We start from the raw sequence: 18,165 nt of genomic DNA, 5'->3' as shown, positions 1-18,165 counted from the left end.
TTAAGTGATAATTTTATGCAGAGGCTGAGTGTCCGTGTTTTTCTTGGTATTAAAAGCTCTTTGTTTATATGCTAATGTGCCTTTTAATAAAAATATTTGTTAATCAGTCTACATATTAATTATGGCAGGCGCGCATGAGAAACTCTTGAACTTAAATTGCAATTCTTGTATAATAACTAATAAAATTAATTTATCCAATTGCCCCATACCATTCATCTTAAATAAAAATATTTTTTAGATACCTACTGTAATAATGTTTTTATAAGTTTTACCCTATCAAACGTTATTTCTTACATGTGATGATCAATATGATTTCAAATTACCAATTCCTAGTCTTTGTTCTCGGCACTTGGAAATTTCCTGTTTCTCGATAATCAAACGCTTGCAGAATCTAGACGGCCCCTGTGTAAACATTTGGTCTGCCAAATAGTGAAAATTGTTTAGTGTTCTACTCAGAATCTATATTTCCTTAGCATTCTTGAACTTGGTTTAGATTAAACATCAAATATAAAGCGAAGAATATAACGAGATAAGTTTTTGCAGCTAAATTTGGCGTAAATGGTTTCAATTTGAGGTGATTGCTATCTGCAAGCACCCCGTTGGCGAGCCAATTAATTAAACCTACTAAACAAATGAAACATAAGATGAAAAACAAAACAATAAAGTAAAGCCCGGGCACGCGCCTGCCACACGAGTGGAAATGTTTCAGCGCCGTCCTTCAGATCTGGGGCAATATCTGTTGACGGGTTTCCGATCTAAAGGACATCTTGTGGCTACGTGAATAATGAATACCTAATAATGGCAATTTTATGAAGTCTGACGTACTAAAACGTCACGTTATCGCGTGTAATTAAGTTTTTAAATTTACCTCCGACGTTTCGAGGACGGCGTTGTCCCCGTGGTCTCGAAGGCTTCTCTCTAGTAAATAATGAGTTAAAATCGTGAAAGTTAATCAGAATCGGATCAGTTTTAACCAAAAAGTCAGGTTTTTATTGATACGTAATGTAACCCAAACGTTCTTTTCGGAAATTATAGATTAGAGTGATTTATTATGTTCTGTAACTTTACATTTGTACATATCGGCCCTATAAAGCCGCTTCTTATATCTTCAGAAATAAGTGTACATAAGTGGACATTTAAAATAAAAATAATTAGAATTTATTTGTTAAGCATAACATCAGCCAATCTATATACCAATTGTGCCGTGTCCGATATTGGGTTACTAAGAATGTGTATGAAGGCACCGATGTCATATGGCATTAGATTGGCCGAAGTTATGAGTTAGTTGGCTGTAACTTTATGTAGCTTATTTACAGCCCGAAGAAATATAAGCGCTCTGGTGGAATGCTCTTAATAGATAAGGAAGCTCTGACTGCAAATAAATATTTAGCTTAACTTACACTACTCTCTTAAAACATCTGAAAAAATAGTTCTAATGATACTTTTCCATTTAGTGATAGGTAAACAATGGGATAAATAAAATGAGGTTATCGCTATCCTCTCCAAAACAATAAAGGCTAAAAGGACTATGTAATTTGAAACTGACAAGCATGAAAGGCTAGAGGGGACTAAACGATCAGATTAGAGCGTTTCTAGGGCAACCCCTGTAGATGCTATGTCAACCCAAATAGCGGCGTAATACGTTACGACACGAGTGACACAAAAAACGGAGTGGAGAACATCTATTCCAGGCGGTGTTTCCCGAAAAATTCGTCGCGATAAAGAGATTAGTCCCCACTTCTATCTTGATGTGCCGGAATTTGCGTAGAAAAACATGACAACTTACATAATAAAATGAATAAATATAAACTTATGCCGGTGCCAATGGAATTAACTGGTAGTTTATTACAATTGATTAATACATAATAACAAATAAGACTCTCACATGAGATAAATAGATAGGAAAGTCTTTACCTACCATAAAGTATTGTAATCATCATCATCATCTCAGCCATAAGACGTCCACTGCTGAACATAGCCCCCTCCCCCTTTTGGGGGGTGTATGCCATAATCGCCACGGCAGGCGGGTTGGCGATCGCAGTCGAGTACACCGAATTTGAGGGACGCTGCTGCCCGTCCACCGGTGGTCTTGGACGTAGTTTAAGGACATACCCGGGTCCTAAGTATTGTAAGATTATGATAAAATTTGGTTGATAGATAGTTCCCTATTCAGTACAACATAGGCGCAATTTCAGCGTTTGTACTACGAAAATAAAATAGGCCCGGCGGTACTCCAACTCATTTTCAATGATCACTCTCCTAGACATTCGATGGGATGGGACCGGGAGGTTGCTTCTCACGCGACAAATATTAATCTAATTCTATCTATTAATGTGCGAAATGGATGTTGAGGGCACGTGCCCACTTGATTTGATAGCACATTGACCTTCCCGCGTATAATACTGTTTTTCTCATTTCCATCGAAAACATTTTTAAAATAATAAGTAGAGAGGCAATTTTCGATGAATGGACGCGGGTTTACGCGATCATCCCCTCGAGCTATTTTCGTCCGTGAATTGTCATTCCATTCGAGTCCGTTACATACTCGTATTGCCATTATTCATGTTACGTATTCGAAGTGAATTCGAAATAATTGGTGGACACGCGAATTCCATTAAATTTTGTACACGAGCTTTTGTTTTATTTTTAAATATCGGTACGATGAAGTACCTATTTTAATTAACGATAGGAAACAAAAGGCAAATGGTTTCACGATCACAACGTTTCATATGATTTCTCGTTTTGTATCCTCATAATTAATTACACGGATTTGTTCTATCAGATTTCCTGTTGTATGCCGACTAAATATAATTCGATATGTGAATTGTTTTTTGTCGTCATAGATAAAGAAAGTAATATCCAATATAATTTGATTAATGTATTATTCTTACTGTGTTATTATTTATGAAGCTGCGTCTCTAAATGGGTCGATTTTTCGTAGTCGTAAATTGTATGTGACCCAGATTGCAAACAAGGTTAAAATTAATTTAGTTACAATGTTCTAAATTTTCAGGCGAGACACCTAAATTAATCAAAGTTAAGGACAAAGTAAGAACGTTCTAAAATACCTAGGTTCATTAAGACCAAGTTTGTACGTGAATAAGTTAGTTTAATTTCAAAATTAAAGACTTGACGAAAGTTTGCTTTAAGTACTTTCTCAACCGAAACAAGCAGGACAATCAAATTAAAACAAAATGGGAACCATTACGGCGTGAGTGTTTATTCTAAAAACAATGAGGTGCCGAAATAAGATTTTATTGTCGTTTGACAACATGGAAAAGCTTAATGTAGGTTAAACCTTCATTGCGCCTAAGACATTTTGGAGTGTCGAAGCGCAAATTACTCATTTCAGAGAGAACGGGGCCGAGAGGAGTCGTTCAGTTGAAAATGGGTCGCGGAGGCCGCGAATCGGAACCTTCTTTGCGGTCTGTTAACGGCGATATAATAACTTCTTGAGAAAAATGATAAAACGAACGCACGTGCATCATGTTTCTCACTAAGCGAGCGCAAAGCGTCTCCATTTCAGTTTGGGCAAAATGCTTTCATATGTCATGACTCATGATCCTGGCTACAACTATTTTAGCACAATCGGATTTGGACAAAGGTCGAAGTATCTCTGTAACAATCCTGAATTTTGGCATGTGTGGTATGGTATAGGTAGTCCTTTTTTAAGGGCAGAACTCCTGATCTGAGTCCATGTCTACACTTATTTTATTATCAAAATCTAATAAAATCAAAATGTTTCTTCAGTTGCCTGCCTAAAGAAGATTTCAATAAAACATACGTCGGTATGGAATACAAGTGAGTATCAAATATCCCGATGATAACATAATAATGTTACAACCAATTCTACAGGTACCTTCGATTCACATGATATATGGAACGAACTTCGGAAGACCAAGTCTCAATAAGTATTTAGAGCTTAAGTTCAAAATTGGGTCGCGAGTTTGCAACCTTCGGTAGAGTCGCTCGGAGCTTATTAAAGCTCAATTAATAACGACATACATTTTTATCGTACGTAAGATCTTTACAAACTTCCTGGCCGTTCGTCGAACACTGTGATTTAGTTGCGAGTCTCCTTAACAAATCGCTACACTTCGCGTAAGTGGAAAAATGTAGGACGGCATTTCTCAATGTTCGTGCCGTACAGACCACTAAGTAGCTTGCTCGCTACTCAGTTGTAAATCTAAACTATAGCTAGACACTGAAATCTGACCACCTTAGTGTGTAAATACATTCGAACCGTGACCCACATTGTGTATTTTCATAGTATTCCAAACATGTTTTATATATAAGCTTTTATAATGGCTATCGGTTCGATCGTCGGACGAATTTTTTCACAAGAATTTAATAAAGCTGCGGTCTCGGGTATTGCGATGCTCCGGTCAGCCTATTGTCTTAACACTCCGCCGTTAACCCGCTTCGATGCTTCTTGCAATATCGACAACCGCCAACGACACAATAAACTCTGCTTAACGACTCCAATTTAATATTTAACGCGCTTAATTTAAAGCGAAACGTGTTATTATTGATAGATAAAGTGGTGATTACTTGTTGATGGCCGCGGCATATGTATTTTCGGGCAAGTCGAGGGCCCCGATCGCACCCTATATGGCACCCGCGCCACACACGACGTCGCCGATTACGCAAAATCGAAACACCGCCCTCAAATTAAGCAGCCGCCGCCGTCACTGCTTAACGACCTGCCTCAACACCGTAGGAAGTGATTCTTGTTTATTTTAATAATTGCCGTGACAGGAAGTCGGAACCGGCCGCGGACCCGCGAAGGCGGCGCTTTTAATAAGAGGGCGCGCCTCACACGTTCTCCAAAATAAAGCAATTTGACCGGCGACAGGCTATTTTGTCGGGCTGATGGACGGGCGCCGAGTAGGGAATGCAATCCCGCATGAGGAACTCAATCCCGGTATTCCGCGGGATTGCCATTTTAAGTCCCGCGGGATCCCGGTATTTGCGGGATCCCGCAAGTTAGTATACAATTTTACGAATTAGTACTAAGTATGAAGGTTGAAAACAAAAAGTAAACTAAAATTAGAAATAGTACATTTTGTATTAAAAGAATACGGTATAATGACAGTAATCAAGAATTTAAGAACGTGTGTAAAGGCTTAATTAACGCGATTTCGTAAGTCCTGTACCACTCGTGGCACACACAATGTTTTTCATCACACCTGTGAGGAAAAAAGAGGGAAAACAATAAAAAATCTGCCTAATTTCGGACGTACCTACATAACAAAATTCCCTGGGTACAAAATTAAGATTTACGGACCGCGTCGCCTACGTAAAATAACACCTTTTACGAGCAAGTGTGATGAAATAAATAGACAAATTCGGGTAAAATGCTCTTCCGTGTCATTACCCCTTTCCTCCGTAGATGCATTTAGGCTCCGTGAAGAATTTTCGCCAGTAGGCACGTGCCCGAGCCTGTGTTCCTTGTAGTAACACGTAAGAACCACGTCGCTCTTCGATCCCGCAAATCCCGCGGGATCCCGCTTAATTTACGAGCGGGATTAATCCCGCAAATTGCATGCGGGATCCCGGTATTTCGGGATCCTGGTATCCCGGTATTGCATTCCCTAGCGCCGACCAAGAAGCCATTTTGAACTTTAAACTGCACAGTTTACGGCGTCGAGTGACCATCGATAACCCGATGCAGTGCGACGGGGCCTAATTGACACATCTTCGAAATCGGATCGCGTGTTCGTTAAAATGACATTTATATTTTGTGGAATTATGAGGTGACAGTCATTGATGGTTATCGCGGCACGTTCACCCTGACACTGAAGGTGAAAGCCTTCTCGTTGTCAACTAGAGATGATTGAAAAACGAAATAGAATGTCGTTCGCTAAGGAATCGTCGGGAGTTCGGCGTAAACTTTTCGTCGGCGGCTTTTCACCCCGAGGTGTTTAAAACATATTCCACGCGTCACGTTTAGTTCGCACCTACTTACTTTATGATGATTTGTTTTTATAGCAGGAACCAGATTGTTTTCAAGTTGTAGAGAGAATAATGTTCACATATTAGAAGATTTATTTCCGTTGGGTTTCTAGAGCGGACGAGGCGGAGCCGGGTTGGTGTCGCCAAGGCCGGACACTATAAATAGTTCTCGTCCCACCGCTCAGGCTCAGGCCATCCTGCCAGGTCCTAACTCGAGTTAAGCCTCTTTTTGTTCTTAATTTAATTTTATAGGACGCTACAGCTAACCACACGTGTAGTCTGTAAGGCCCGTATAACAAAGGAGCAGTTGTTATTATTACTTATTACCTATTTTTACCTAGGTACAATGCTACTGGAAATAACATTAATATTTACATTTAGGTTTATTAACCTGTATGGTCAGTGGTAGTGTATTGTTAAAAAGACGCCATTTATAATAGAATTGTCAAATAAGATAATGATGTGAAAATTCACATGGCATAAGAAGGACAGTATTGTCCGCCGAGGTTACTAATAAATTATTTTTCACTAATTATACGGATAATAATGAATGGTTAAAAATAGACAGCATAATTATCTGTTGAATATTATGAATAAATATAAAGACTTGGCTGAATTGAAAGTGTAAATCAGAGTTAATAAAATTTTGAGGAAAACCCTATATAATAAATATCTACGTGAGCAAAAAAATTAACTGTAGGCTGTCTGTACTCCTCATACTGACCAACATTTGTTCAGCGACTTTTAAAAATAACTTGTAGTTTGATTTTTAATGCACTTTAAAGTTTATTCTAAGACGCAATGTATTGTTATGTATTGTTATGTTTAAGGCATGACAAGCAACGTCAATCACAATGATATGGCGTGGCGATGGCGTCCATTGAAGACAATATTTATTTTGTATGAAAAATAGGGAGTCTAAATACTTCATAATTTTTAAAAGTTGTTGAACAAAAGTGTCACCGTTTGAGGAGTACAATCTATGTTTTAATTATTTGCTCGTGTTACAAGCCACACCCGGTAAATCTACCTACCATTTAGATATTTACGAAAACGGTTTACTAATTTAAGCTGAGCTATTTATGGACCTTACCTAGCTTGCTGCTGAAATACCTGAATATAGTTTTAATTTAAAGCGTCAGGTGGTTTCGCCAGTTTGCGTTTGAACTCCGGCTAGCGCTTTGACAGCGCTGCACGTTTAAATATAAATCGCCTGCAGCAAAAGCTCGTTTAAAAATAGAAGTGGAAACACCAGATAATAAAATGTTACAGCGAATATTAATTCCACTTTTAATACGATGTCAACTTTTCTATTATCGCCAAGGGATTTGGGGGTACGCGGGATTTATTTATATTTACGTTTGTAATACTGATGACCCGTTTCTAACTTTAAGATAAGTCAAATCTTACGGCTAGAAACGATATAGATTAGACATTTCAGTGGCAAAAACGACGTTTTTGTTTGAAGAAAAGTCACTTTTGACACTGACACATCTAATCCATATCGTTTCCAGCCGTAATATTTGACGTATCTTAAAGTTCGAATCGGGCAGTTAATTGGATTTGACATGAGGTAAAACACACTAATAGATCGGTGTGCATCAGACATGTACGAGTTTATCAAACTTTTAATCCTAATATAACCGTTGAACGGATTAAGAGGGAGTCTCCCCGTAAAGACAAAAGGACAAAAGATGTATTTTCTCCTAAACGATAAACGCGTTTGTCACAGCTATTTTCAGTTTATTGTCATTGAGTTAACGTTATTTTGACGCGTTTATTTCCAACAACAATGGATCCACTATGTAACAAAGCGGTTATTTCTGCTGAGGTCGCGTACCTACGCCAAAATTCCTTGCACCTGGCTGGCATTGGCCGATGACGCGCAACACAATGGCTGCCAGGATGGCTATCGAGGCATCAACACGTCATCGATACACCATCACCACCATACTCGTGCTGCTGACTGCTACCCTCTGTCTATCTAAATAAAGCCTATTTTCATCGATCAGTAGTTAAGGTAACTTGGCGGTTAAGTGCGCGATTGATCGACGCCCGCGCACTCACTGCCATTTTAGGACTTTCCCTGTAAGCCGTGAACAATCCATGATTTTTTTGTAGTATCGCTTCATTAGCTACTTTAAATATTTAATGAAGTAAGCGGAATTTACTTTTTTCCTTCTATTTCTTCTGCGAAACTTATTTTTCATTGTTCTCTCTTTGTGTTGAAAATATTTGTAGATGTGATTAAAATTTACTATTTTCAACCCAAATAATTTTAACTGACAGGTACTTTTCACTTTAATGTACATATTTAGTTTCCGTGCGTTCCATAAATTATTAAAATATTATTAATAAATAATTATAACAAATCACTCCAGTATCCCAAGTATTTTACCTTGATTATTAAAGGCGGCGTGAGATCATTTTCCAATGTTCAATTTACTATTTTTCTACTCTCACAGAACCATCGATCAAGCGCAAAGGTTTTCAATTACAAGCGCGATAGTAACTCACAAGTCGCGATTGTTTATCGCGATCCTGCCGCGCCGGCGCAGGCTTGCGTGCGAAAAGGGAATTAGCGATATAAGAATTACGCTTACGTTGCGACTGATACTTTATTTTACAACTTTTAATACTTTATTCGTGTGACAAGTGATATAGAGTAATATCATTAGAAATTAAATGCTATACCAATGCGATGCACTCAGCAATTTCCGTCAATTTGAGGATCATAAAAAAAAGAAAGTTCAGGGGCTCGATTCGGATTTTGAAATAGACACCTATTAGATATCTTTTAGACATCACCAAGATACGATAACGATATCTAACCTGTCAAATTTGACATTTGCGCGATTCTGGAGATACTCTTGAACGATTTGCTCAGGATATGACTTAGAGATCCAATTCACATCTAATAGATATCTTACGCTATCTAACGTAAAAGTGACATTGGTTGCCCGAATTGAGCTGCAAAAGAGAACTAGTTGATATCTAAACTTTAACGTATCTTAAATGGATCTAGTACGTGTCGTCTCTTGTGAATATCTTGAAGTTCGAATACGGCAGTAGGTCTCTCTTCATTTAGTTTTAGTTCAAACTCGTCTATACATGTGTGTGTGTGAAAAACCTCGACTGCTGTTTCTCCCGCTAAACCTGCGTGAAATGCCACTTTATATGAGTGTGATGAAAAATAACAAAGGTATGCTGCATGTCGCAAGCAAGAATGCAACAACCATACCGTGACTGGAAGTGTTGGGTTTTGAAATCAGAATCAGGGTGGATCAGCGGTGGCGAATTGGCGATGGCGCGGTGCGCATTACACGGTAGAGCGGACCATTTTTATTCATTCATTCATTCATTCATTAAAGGCACATGTACAGTCTATGACAAAGATATGTCGCAATTTTGCACCTTATTGTATTATTATAAGTTACAAAATGAAACCGAAGTGTTATCCGAGGTATTGTTTGACAAGTAGGTACTCGTAAGTTTATCAAATCTCATCTGTATTAACTTTACTTGTTTAGGCAAATTTGTTACAGGTAGGCCGGGGCATACAAATGTTGCAGTTCGGCGATATAAAATATAACCACAGTATTTTATGAGCTGTTCTTCTAACACAACAACGCGTAGACGAGACTACGAGATACTATTCAGAGTACAATAATAAATGGAAGACGGAGCACGTAAACATTTTAAACGAAGAATTTATAAGATTTTTTTCGTCTGGAAAGCATTGTGATTTAAGCGTCTATTCCATTTATCCGGGCGTAGAGCGTCAACGCTTCGCAAACTAATCAATACCGGCTCTAAAATCAGTATGCGCATTAAGATAATGAAAAATACTTGACCGACAGCCAAAACGTAGTAATAAATCCATTCCTAACTTTTGGAAACTCGTACTTCCTTCAGCTTTAACCTTGGAAAAGAAATCTTGATGTTTCCAAGTAAGGTTTAGTTTTGAGTGCGGCGAGGAATACTTATACGGGCGTGTGAAAGTGAGGAGGTGAAATGTATGCGAGTGCAATTTTCATATATTAGTCGAAGCCGGAGGCGAGACGCTCGTGCGGTTGGCCTTGAAGACCTGTTGCCATAGAGTTTTATATACAGGCTGGTTAAAAATAACTGAATTCCCGTTGCCAGGGAGGTTTTGGGATTATACTGAGCAACTTTTACTATGGGTCCAAACCCGAAATCTCGAAAAAAAAATTGGCTGTTTCATAAATTTTGGCTGGTCCATTTTCTATGAGGGTAAATTTTTTTTTCGCGATATTGGGGTTGGTCTCGTAGTAAAAGTTGCTCAGTATGATTCCAAAATCTCCCTGGGAACGAGAATGCAGTTATTTTTTAGCCACCGTGTATATCGACTGCCATAAGAATCGCCGTTGCTGTCTTTAAATTAATAAGGTTGAAGCTGCCAACCATTGGAGGAGCCCCGGGCGCTGACAATGGGTAGTTTATACTATACACATTCCAACGTAGAAAACGCCGGAGATAGAAAATCCTACTGTCTTCGGTTTCTGCGATCTACGTCACGCATATGTGACGTTATTCATGAAAAGGGACCTTATTGTCGATGGCGCTTACGTCATTATTAACGATGCTCCGACATAAATACAGTGCCGCGCGACGCTGTGCGGCGTAAGCGCCATCGACAATAAGGTCCCTTTTCATAGATAATGTCCCATATTGTGTCTAATTATACCGAGGTTAGATTCAAGTCCTTTTCAGCACGCTTGGTCACAGGACTGCAGGCTGACCGTACTACTAAATATGTGATTACGTACAATGTAGACATGTAAGGAATTACACATTTTTTTAATTTGGCTCAAATAATTTGATAAATTGGTACTCACTACTAACAACTGAACCAGTTTTCATAGATTTTTTTGTTAGCTGACATACCTAAATATAACTTTTGAAAGGTTAAAAATGAAATACCATACAAATAATAATATACCTACTCGTACACGCGCAATGTTTAAGAGCAAATAATGTTTAACGTCATATTCTCACGTTCTATAGAATTTTAATTTCAGTCAAATCCCCGCGGGAACTCATATATAAACGTAAGCATGTTCCATGTACATACCTACTATGAACTGAAATTTAAAATGTTTCATGTAACCGTGAACCGACATATTTATTTTGTTACAATTTACTACAAACATGTCCGAATAAATGAGGGTTTTGCTTAAAAGTTAAAATGTTTATTTTAATGATTAGGTTATCCTCAATGTGAAATATTACTAAAAGATGATGGCCATTTTAAATAATTTTGTTTGATTAACAATTTTGTTTCGACTAGTAATATCTCTGAAATTTCGCATAAGTACCTACTTGTGAGTTTTTATGATGTTGTGTAATTCCTGATTATATTTTTATTTATTTATTTAAACTTTATTGCACTAACACAGGAAAAATGTACAAATGGCGGACTTAATGCCTAAAGGAATATTGATATTGATATTTTTATGAGGTATGTTGTCGGTCCGTATTGTGGTGCAAACATCAAAAGAGTTGTCACTCTCGTTGTCACCTATTATTATGAGCGTTACGTAAATACAAATGTCCTTATTATAGATTGCCAAACTTATACATACTTATTTATTTTTTTGCTTATAAATAGTTTAGTACTAGCGAGTCCAGTGACGGTACCCAACTATACCAAAACATTTCCCAATCGGTTGACTGCAATTTAATGGGGTGCTTATCTATATAAGTATAAAACTGTCAACAATATAATATAACTTACTAGGCGGACGTTTTCGATTCCGTTTCCTACATATTTCGACGTTGCCGGCCATACTAGCCAAAGCATGGACAGTCGTGTGTGGGAGTCGGGAGATAACCAGCTTTTGAACGATTTATTACCAACTCATCATACAAGCCAATACAAAAGGTGCTTAAAATGCAGAAAGAGCGTGGAAAATATGTAAAAGGTCAATTTATTGAGACATAAGTTAATGTCTTTCATTCTTTCATCTTAAAGTAAGTCCCTGTTGCATTCTCAGCTACTGTTTCGGACCACATTAACTACATGCATGCTTTTCCGACTTTCACGATCTTCGGTATCCATTTTTATAAGTAAGTAATGCTTTTATTAAGTAACATCCAACCGCACGCGCGTCGCTTCCAGCCGGCACGTATGGAGGTCCAAGGGGGAGGCCTATGTTCAGCAGTGGACGTCTTATGGCTGAGATGATGATGAAAATAATTAATCGGCCAACAATCAAGGGCATAAACAGTAAGTAATTAATGTTTCAGTGTTCATTTGCCTGTAACACAATGCCTTACATTTTACAAAAACAAGTTAAAACAAGTAAATCAATTGAGACGATCATTAAATGTGTACTGACTTAGAATGCAATAAATGTTTATTGATACTTAGATTTCGTTAAGAGTTAATAAATATGTATTCGTATTAGTATTAGTAATTAGTAACTTGACTGCATTCTATTACACTTTGATGAAAAACTGACTCGATAAGTATTGCTTGATTTGTTTGAATTGGTAGTTTATGCTAAACCGTTTAGTTTTTATTACGACACTTAAAGGGCTATTTTGCATCTAATTGTTGTTGAACTATTTAATCAAGTTTGACAGCTACATTATTACGAATGTGTGTGCAACTTTGTATATATTTATAAAACGCAAGCGGGCCGATTGATTTGATAGCTAAAAATACAAATGCATGCAAATAAAATTATACATGCATATTTATTTAGATTATTCATTGCGAAAGGAGCGAGGAAATGCCAGCGGACCGCATCGCGTGGATCCGAATAATATACGTATGCCAGTTACTTGAAGGCATTACGACATTATTTTGCAACCAAGTGTAGTTTATAGGAATGTGTGTTTAACAATTCACTGTAACGCCTTCGGTGAAATGAATCAAATGCAGCTCTGGCATTACTTACTATAAACGTGATGTCTTACTCGTGTAGAATTCATGATATCTAAGATGTGTTTAGTAATAGGCGTCTGAGAGCAAAACGAATTATAAATGGATATATTTACATACCTATAACTTAAGGTATAACACAAATAAAACTTTAATGTAGGACTGTAGGTATTCATACAATACAAAATTTAACTTAGGTATCTAATACAAAACACATTATAATTTCATGCCACTTAAAAAATGAATCTTTCATTAAATACGTGTTTTAAAAGAAAGCAATGAAGGTCAACAAAATTATAAAAATATACTTGATATAGATATTTTATATGAGTCAGCTTGTAATATAGATATTTTATATGAGTCAGCTTGTAATGTTGCCAGATATTAATGAAGTGCCCAATAAAAACCCAGGCGTTGTAGACGTTTGCTTCCGATAAGTTCGTTTATGAACACGGCGCAATTAAATGGTTGGTTAAATAAAAACACGTGTAGAATATGAATGTGCTGGTTCTGGAAAACAATAAAATATGTCAACATTAAGACATCGTAAATGAAACACACTGAGGCGGACCAGGTACCAGTCTTCCACCACACGGGACTATAACACAATACGAGTAAACTAAACACTTTAGTATCATATACATACAAACTTGTAGAAAAAGCTGGTGGCAATATTTTTGTAATTGTTCAGTAGCTCTATTACTTTTATAATTTGCATTACGTAGGTACTCGTAGGTATCGATTTTGCTACAAAAACAGTTTATTGGCTCCACTTCGATCAAAGTGCACATTTCCTCGATATAATATCTATCTGATATATTTTACCTCAGTTCATTCCAAACATGATTTAACATACAAAAGGGCTTTGAGATAGCCCTCTATCAATTCTAATTTCATACTGCATATATTTCAGTTATAGTTATGACAGATTTATGATGTTTTCCTTATTACAAGTATTAGCCGAAGCTAGTTTAGTATGGATTTTGAATGGGAGAAAATATTAGCAAACACATGTCACCGTTTAATGTATGTCAGAGACTTTCTCCCATAACTTCCTATCTTAGAAGATTAAAATTGCAGTTGAGTGCCATAACGTTATAAATGGTCCAGTACTAACATCTTCATTTCTAAGAAACTCTCAATCGGTTAGTAGTTTCGTGAAAGTGCAATAACCGCACATTTACACTATTTTGATTTTTATTGCCCTGGCTACAAGGCTGTGCATATGAACTGAAAGGATATCGGCCAGTGCGTTAATAGTACTGGGAAATAGATGAACTTAATAGAGATGTAGGACGTAGTTCGTAGAAGAGACATGTCCTTTGATAGTTAATGGTTAAAATAAATTGTGCAGGAAATGTGCGTCTACGCAGGCGTGTTTATTTTTATGATACTCTGCTACGGACAGTAGGCTATATTTATTGTAGGGTTGTATTGGATTGGATTGTAGGGTTAACTTAATAGTTGATTTCATATTCAATTACACAAACGGGTCTACCGCGATATAATTTCATTGTTTTTACCTTTAATTCCGACGTTTCAGCTGAGTTGCATCAGCTGTGGTCACGGAAAGACTGACGTCCCAACAAATGTCAACGGAGATATTAATAAAACAACACTAAACTACCCGAAATTAGTTTATAAAAATGTTCGGGGTAGACAAAGAAATTGCAGCTACCCGTTAAAGTTTAATGAATAGTTTAGTTTAGTTTAGTTGAATATGTGTACAAAACGCGAGAGTTTAAAGTGTTATATAGTTGATTTCAATTTTGGTCGGGATTACGCCTACGAACTACCAACCTTCATTAGATACCTATCTGCTTTTCATTCACCTGTCGTTTCCTCTGACGGTTTTTGATTAAATCATGGTTATTTATAAATATATTGTGATTCTTTGGCTTCAAAAATTTTTAATAATGAAAAGTTCTTAGACAAATAAATAAACTATTTTTTCAATTGAGCCAATTCGAATGTATTCGAATCATCTCGCTATTGCCGATAAGTTCAATAAAGAGGAAATCAATTTTGGCATAAGGAAAAACGCACAAATCTAGAGTAAAATGGACGCGCAACTTGCGCTCGAGTTTAATCGTTCAATCGACGTGACATTTACGTCTGCTTTTTCGAAAGGCCGTCGCGCCGAAAATATATCACTTCAAGATTTATGGGCTGACGCGAAAACGGATGAGTGACGTTGGCAACAGCCTTCTGCGGCCACCGGTGCGCGTGCGACAATCGCTCTTCAACACCTTTCTCGACTTTTCCCGGATATATTGTGCCCGATTCGGATTTTGAAATAGACATCTATTAGATATCTTTTAGGCATCACCAAGATACGATAACGGAATGTTTAAGATATCACCTGTCAAATTTGACACTTGCGCGATTCTGGAGATACTCTTGAACGATTTCCATAGGATATGACTTAGAGATTCAATTCACATCTAATAGATATCTTACTCTATCTAACGTAAAAGTGGCATTGGTTGCCCGAATTGAGCTGCAAAAGAGAACTAGTTGATATCTAAACTATAACGTATCTAGAATGGATCTAGTACGTGTCGTGTTTTGTGAATATCTTGGAGTTCGAATACGGCAGTTTGTGTTTTCGTAAAGACGCGAAATTTTTGGTAGTCGGTAAACCAAAACCGTAAGAAAAAAAATAATGGGGTGATATGGAATCGCTCTTTCATATAGACTTTTTGTGATGTTTTGTGTTTTCGTTAAGACGCAAAATTTTTGATAAAGCTGGTCAATAAAAACTGCAGGAAAAATAAAAGTGATGATACGGAATCCTCGATGCGTGAATCCGGTTGCGGTTGCTTGGCCAGTTTTATTATTATTTTTTTGCATGATTCATAATTTTTTTTTTTTAATATTTTTGATTGCTTTGATTATAGGTATTTAAACTAAAACGGGACTTTATCGCGTGCACTTATATTATTTTATAATGGCGTTGCGAACGTGACATTGGTTCATAGGTAGGTTCTTGGTTGCAGGCAGATTGGCAACGGATGCTATCAAAACCTTTATGCTCTTTAATTTATAATTTTTTGTTTTGCTTATTTTGAGTTGTAGTTAAAATATTTGAATAAAATTTTGCTTTCATTTTATAATGGGAATTGCGTTTTAACAGCAAGCACATGCAGGAGTTGTACCTAATTCGTTATTTCTTCAAAGAGTGCGAGAATGAAGTATCAAAAGCGACAACGGTTTGTAAACTTTATAATAAGCGTCGTGTTGACATGCGAGTGGGCGGTACGAGCTTCATTCACCTCCACTAATGTTATTATTAGGACAAGTACTTAAAATTTTTATGAATGGCTACTTTCAATGATGTAACATTGGATTGATTATTGATGATTTTGATAATTATTACTGATTTTGTAAGATCAGGAAGCAGTTCTGAAGAAAGATGCGGCACTTTGGATGTACAATTGAGGTTCTTCAATTGACCCAAAAAATTAACACTTGAGAGTTCTTTCTTAGACCCCGAAATCAATATTTGCGACTCTTTGAGCATCCTTAAACGGGTGATTTGCACTACTCTTGGCTCTTTTTCTCAAAAGTTTGTCGGCCCTACTCGTTTGCCTCAAACAACACAAGGTCAGAAGTCCCCGCATTACCACCCCTAACCCTGGTACTCGATATGCTTCAAGAATTTCCCAGTGTTAAAAAAAGCCAATGCGATACCGCCCTTCGTTTCACACCTAAATTATCTGATATGTATTTTCGTAAGGAAGTCCGTTTGTCACAGTCACCGCCGGCGCGCAGGCCAGGTGCGCGGACGCATATGGCTCGCTGCCTTATCTTAGATCAATACAATTGGGATGTTTCCTAATTAACGCTGGTCACGGTGGAATTTACTATTATGTTTTAATTATTTGGCAACGGACTTGACAGCGGGTATAGCGCAGTAAGCGAATGTCGTTGGGGTTAAATTAAATACACTTCAAGTATCTTTTTACCTACCTTCTATGAATGTTTTTAGAGGATGTGATGACACATATATGTATATCTAATACCCCTAAACGAGCAATTCTTGTTTACTATAAGTATATGTATATATTTCGGGGATCTCGGAAACGGCTCAAACGATTTCGATGAAATTTGCTATATAGGGGTTTTCAAGGTCGAAAAATCGATCTAGCTAGGTCTTATCTCTAAAAAAACGCGCATTTTTGTGTTTATATATTGTCTTTTCCGAGCAAAGTAATATTTAAAGTAAGTATAGTAATAATATAATAGTTCTAAAATAAGGTGTTATCCATTAGGGAAAGAAATGCGGCCGTGACCATTTACGATTCTACGCAGTGTATGCAAATTAAATTAAATAGTTAATGATATTACGCCTAAATGGGTAGAGGAAAAAAACAAGTCACAAATATTCCGAGAAAGCTACTACGCAAGCTACATTTTACTGCGTAATATATATTACAGGTTGCGTATCGTTTTCCATTAATAGCGCCGTGGTTTGAAAATATTTGCCCCTTAGGTACACACTTCATGACCTTTACTCTTGACCCCTATTCGACAAGCGACGTTTGACGTATCGTGTTGATCTCCCGTTGATGTGGGAAAAATCATAAGTTCTCGAATACGTACAATGTCAAAATTTGACATTAACAATCCACAGTTAGGGTGACAAGCAAACCAAACCGAACCACCCTTAGTTTAGAGTTGAGTTTTGTTTGTACCAAATGATATTATCCACCGTTGATGGAATCAACACTCAGTAGGTATGCAATAAAATCAACTGTTGATTTGACGTGGATGCGAAATCTGACAGTTGTACATGTCGAATTTGGCCCTTTATCTGCAATATTGTCTCAATTTATTAAACACCCTATTCTGATATGGCTTAGGTTGACTTTAAAAAATACTCATGGGTACTGTTCTCGGAATATTACCTATTGGATAGGTAGCAGGTAAATGGGGAAAACTTAGTTGTAAGACAACAAATGTTGCAACTTTTGTAAGTACAAAATGCTCTGTGCTTGTCATATAAGTTATCAATTTATAAGGTACTTAATACTCGTAGGTGTATGTGAAAATCTTGGGTCCGCTATAAACTTCACAGATACTTATACATATATATTTCCTACGTAGTGCAATAGTCATAGATTTTCGTAAAAAATCTGGACATGCGTAATCCCAATCCCTAATAGCTTAGAAATCTAAGAAACATAAAAATAAATAAGTAGCCACGATATGCAGTTTGACGCACGAAATTCATAGGTTTTCCGACCACAATATTATTTCCACTTTTCGTCGAAAACTTCACGTATATAATTTTACAG

General features: G+C 37.1%; 1 protein-coding gene across 10 annotated transcripts in view; it reads right to left on the bottom strand.

Annotated features, from left to right (window-relative positions):
• The window catches only part of LOC134664969 (rho GTPase-activating protein 23), a 432,054-nt gene that overhangs the window by 72,427 nt on the left and 341,462 nt on the right, over window positions 1-18,165 (bottom strand). The window lies entirely within an intron of this gene.

The sequence above is a fragment of the Cydia fagiglandana genome, chromosome 6 (genome assembly GCF_963556715.1).
Source record: "Cydia fagiglandana chromosome 6, ilCydFagi1.1, whole genome shotgun sequence".
Lineage (NCBI taxonomy): Eukaryota > Metazoa > Arthropoda > Insecta > Lepidoptera > Tortricidae > Cydia > Cydia fagiglandana.
Note: the sequence above shows the minus strand (reverse complement) of the source record. Positions and strands in the feature narration are given on the sequence as shown.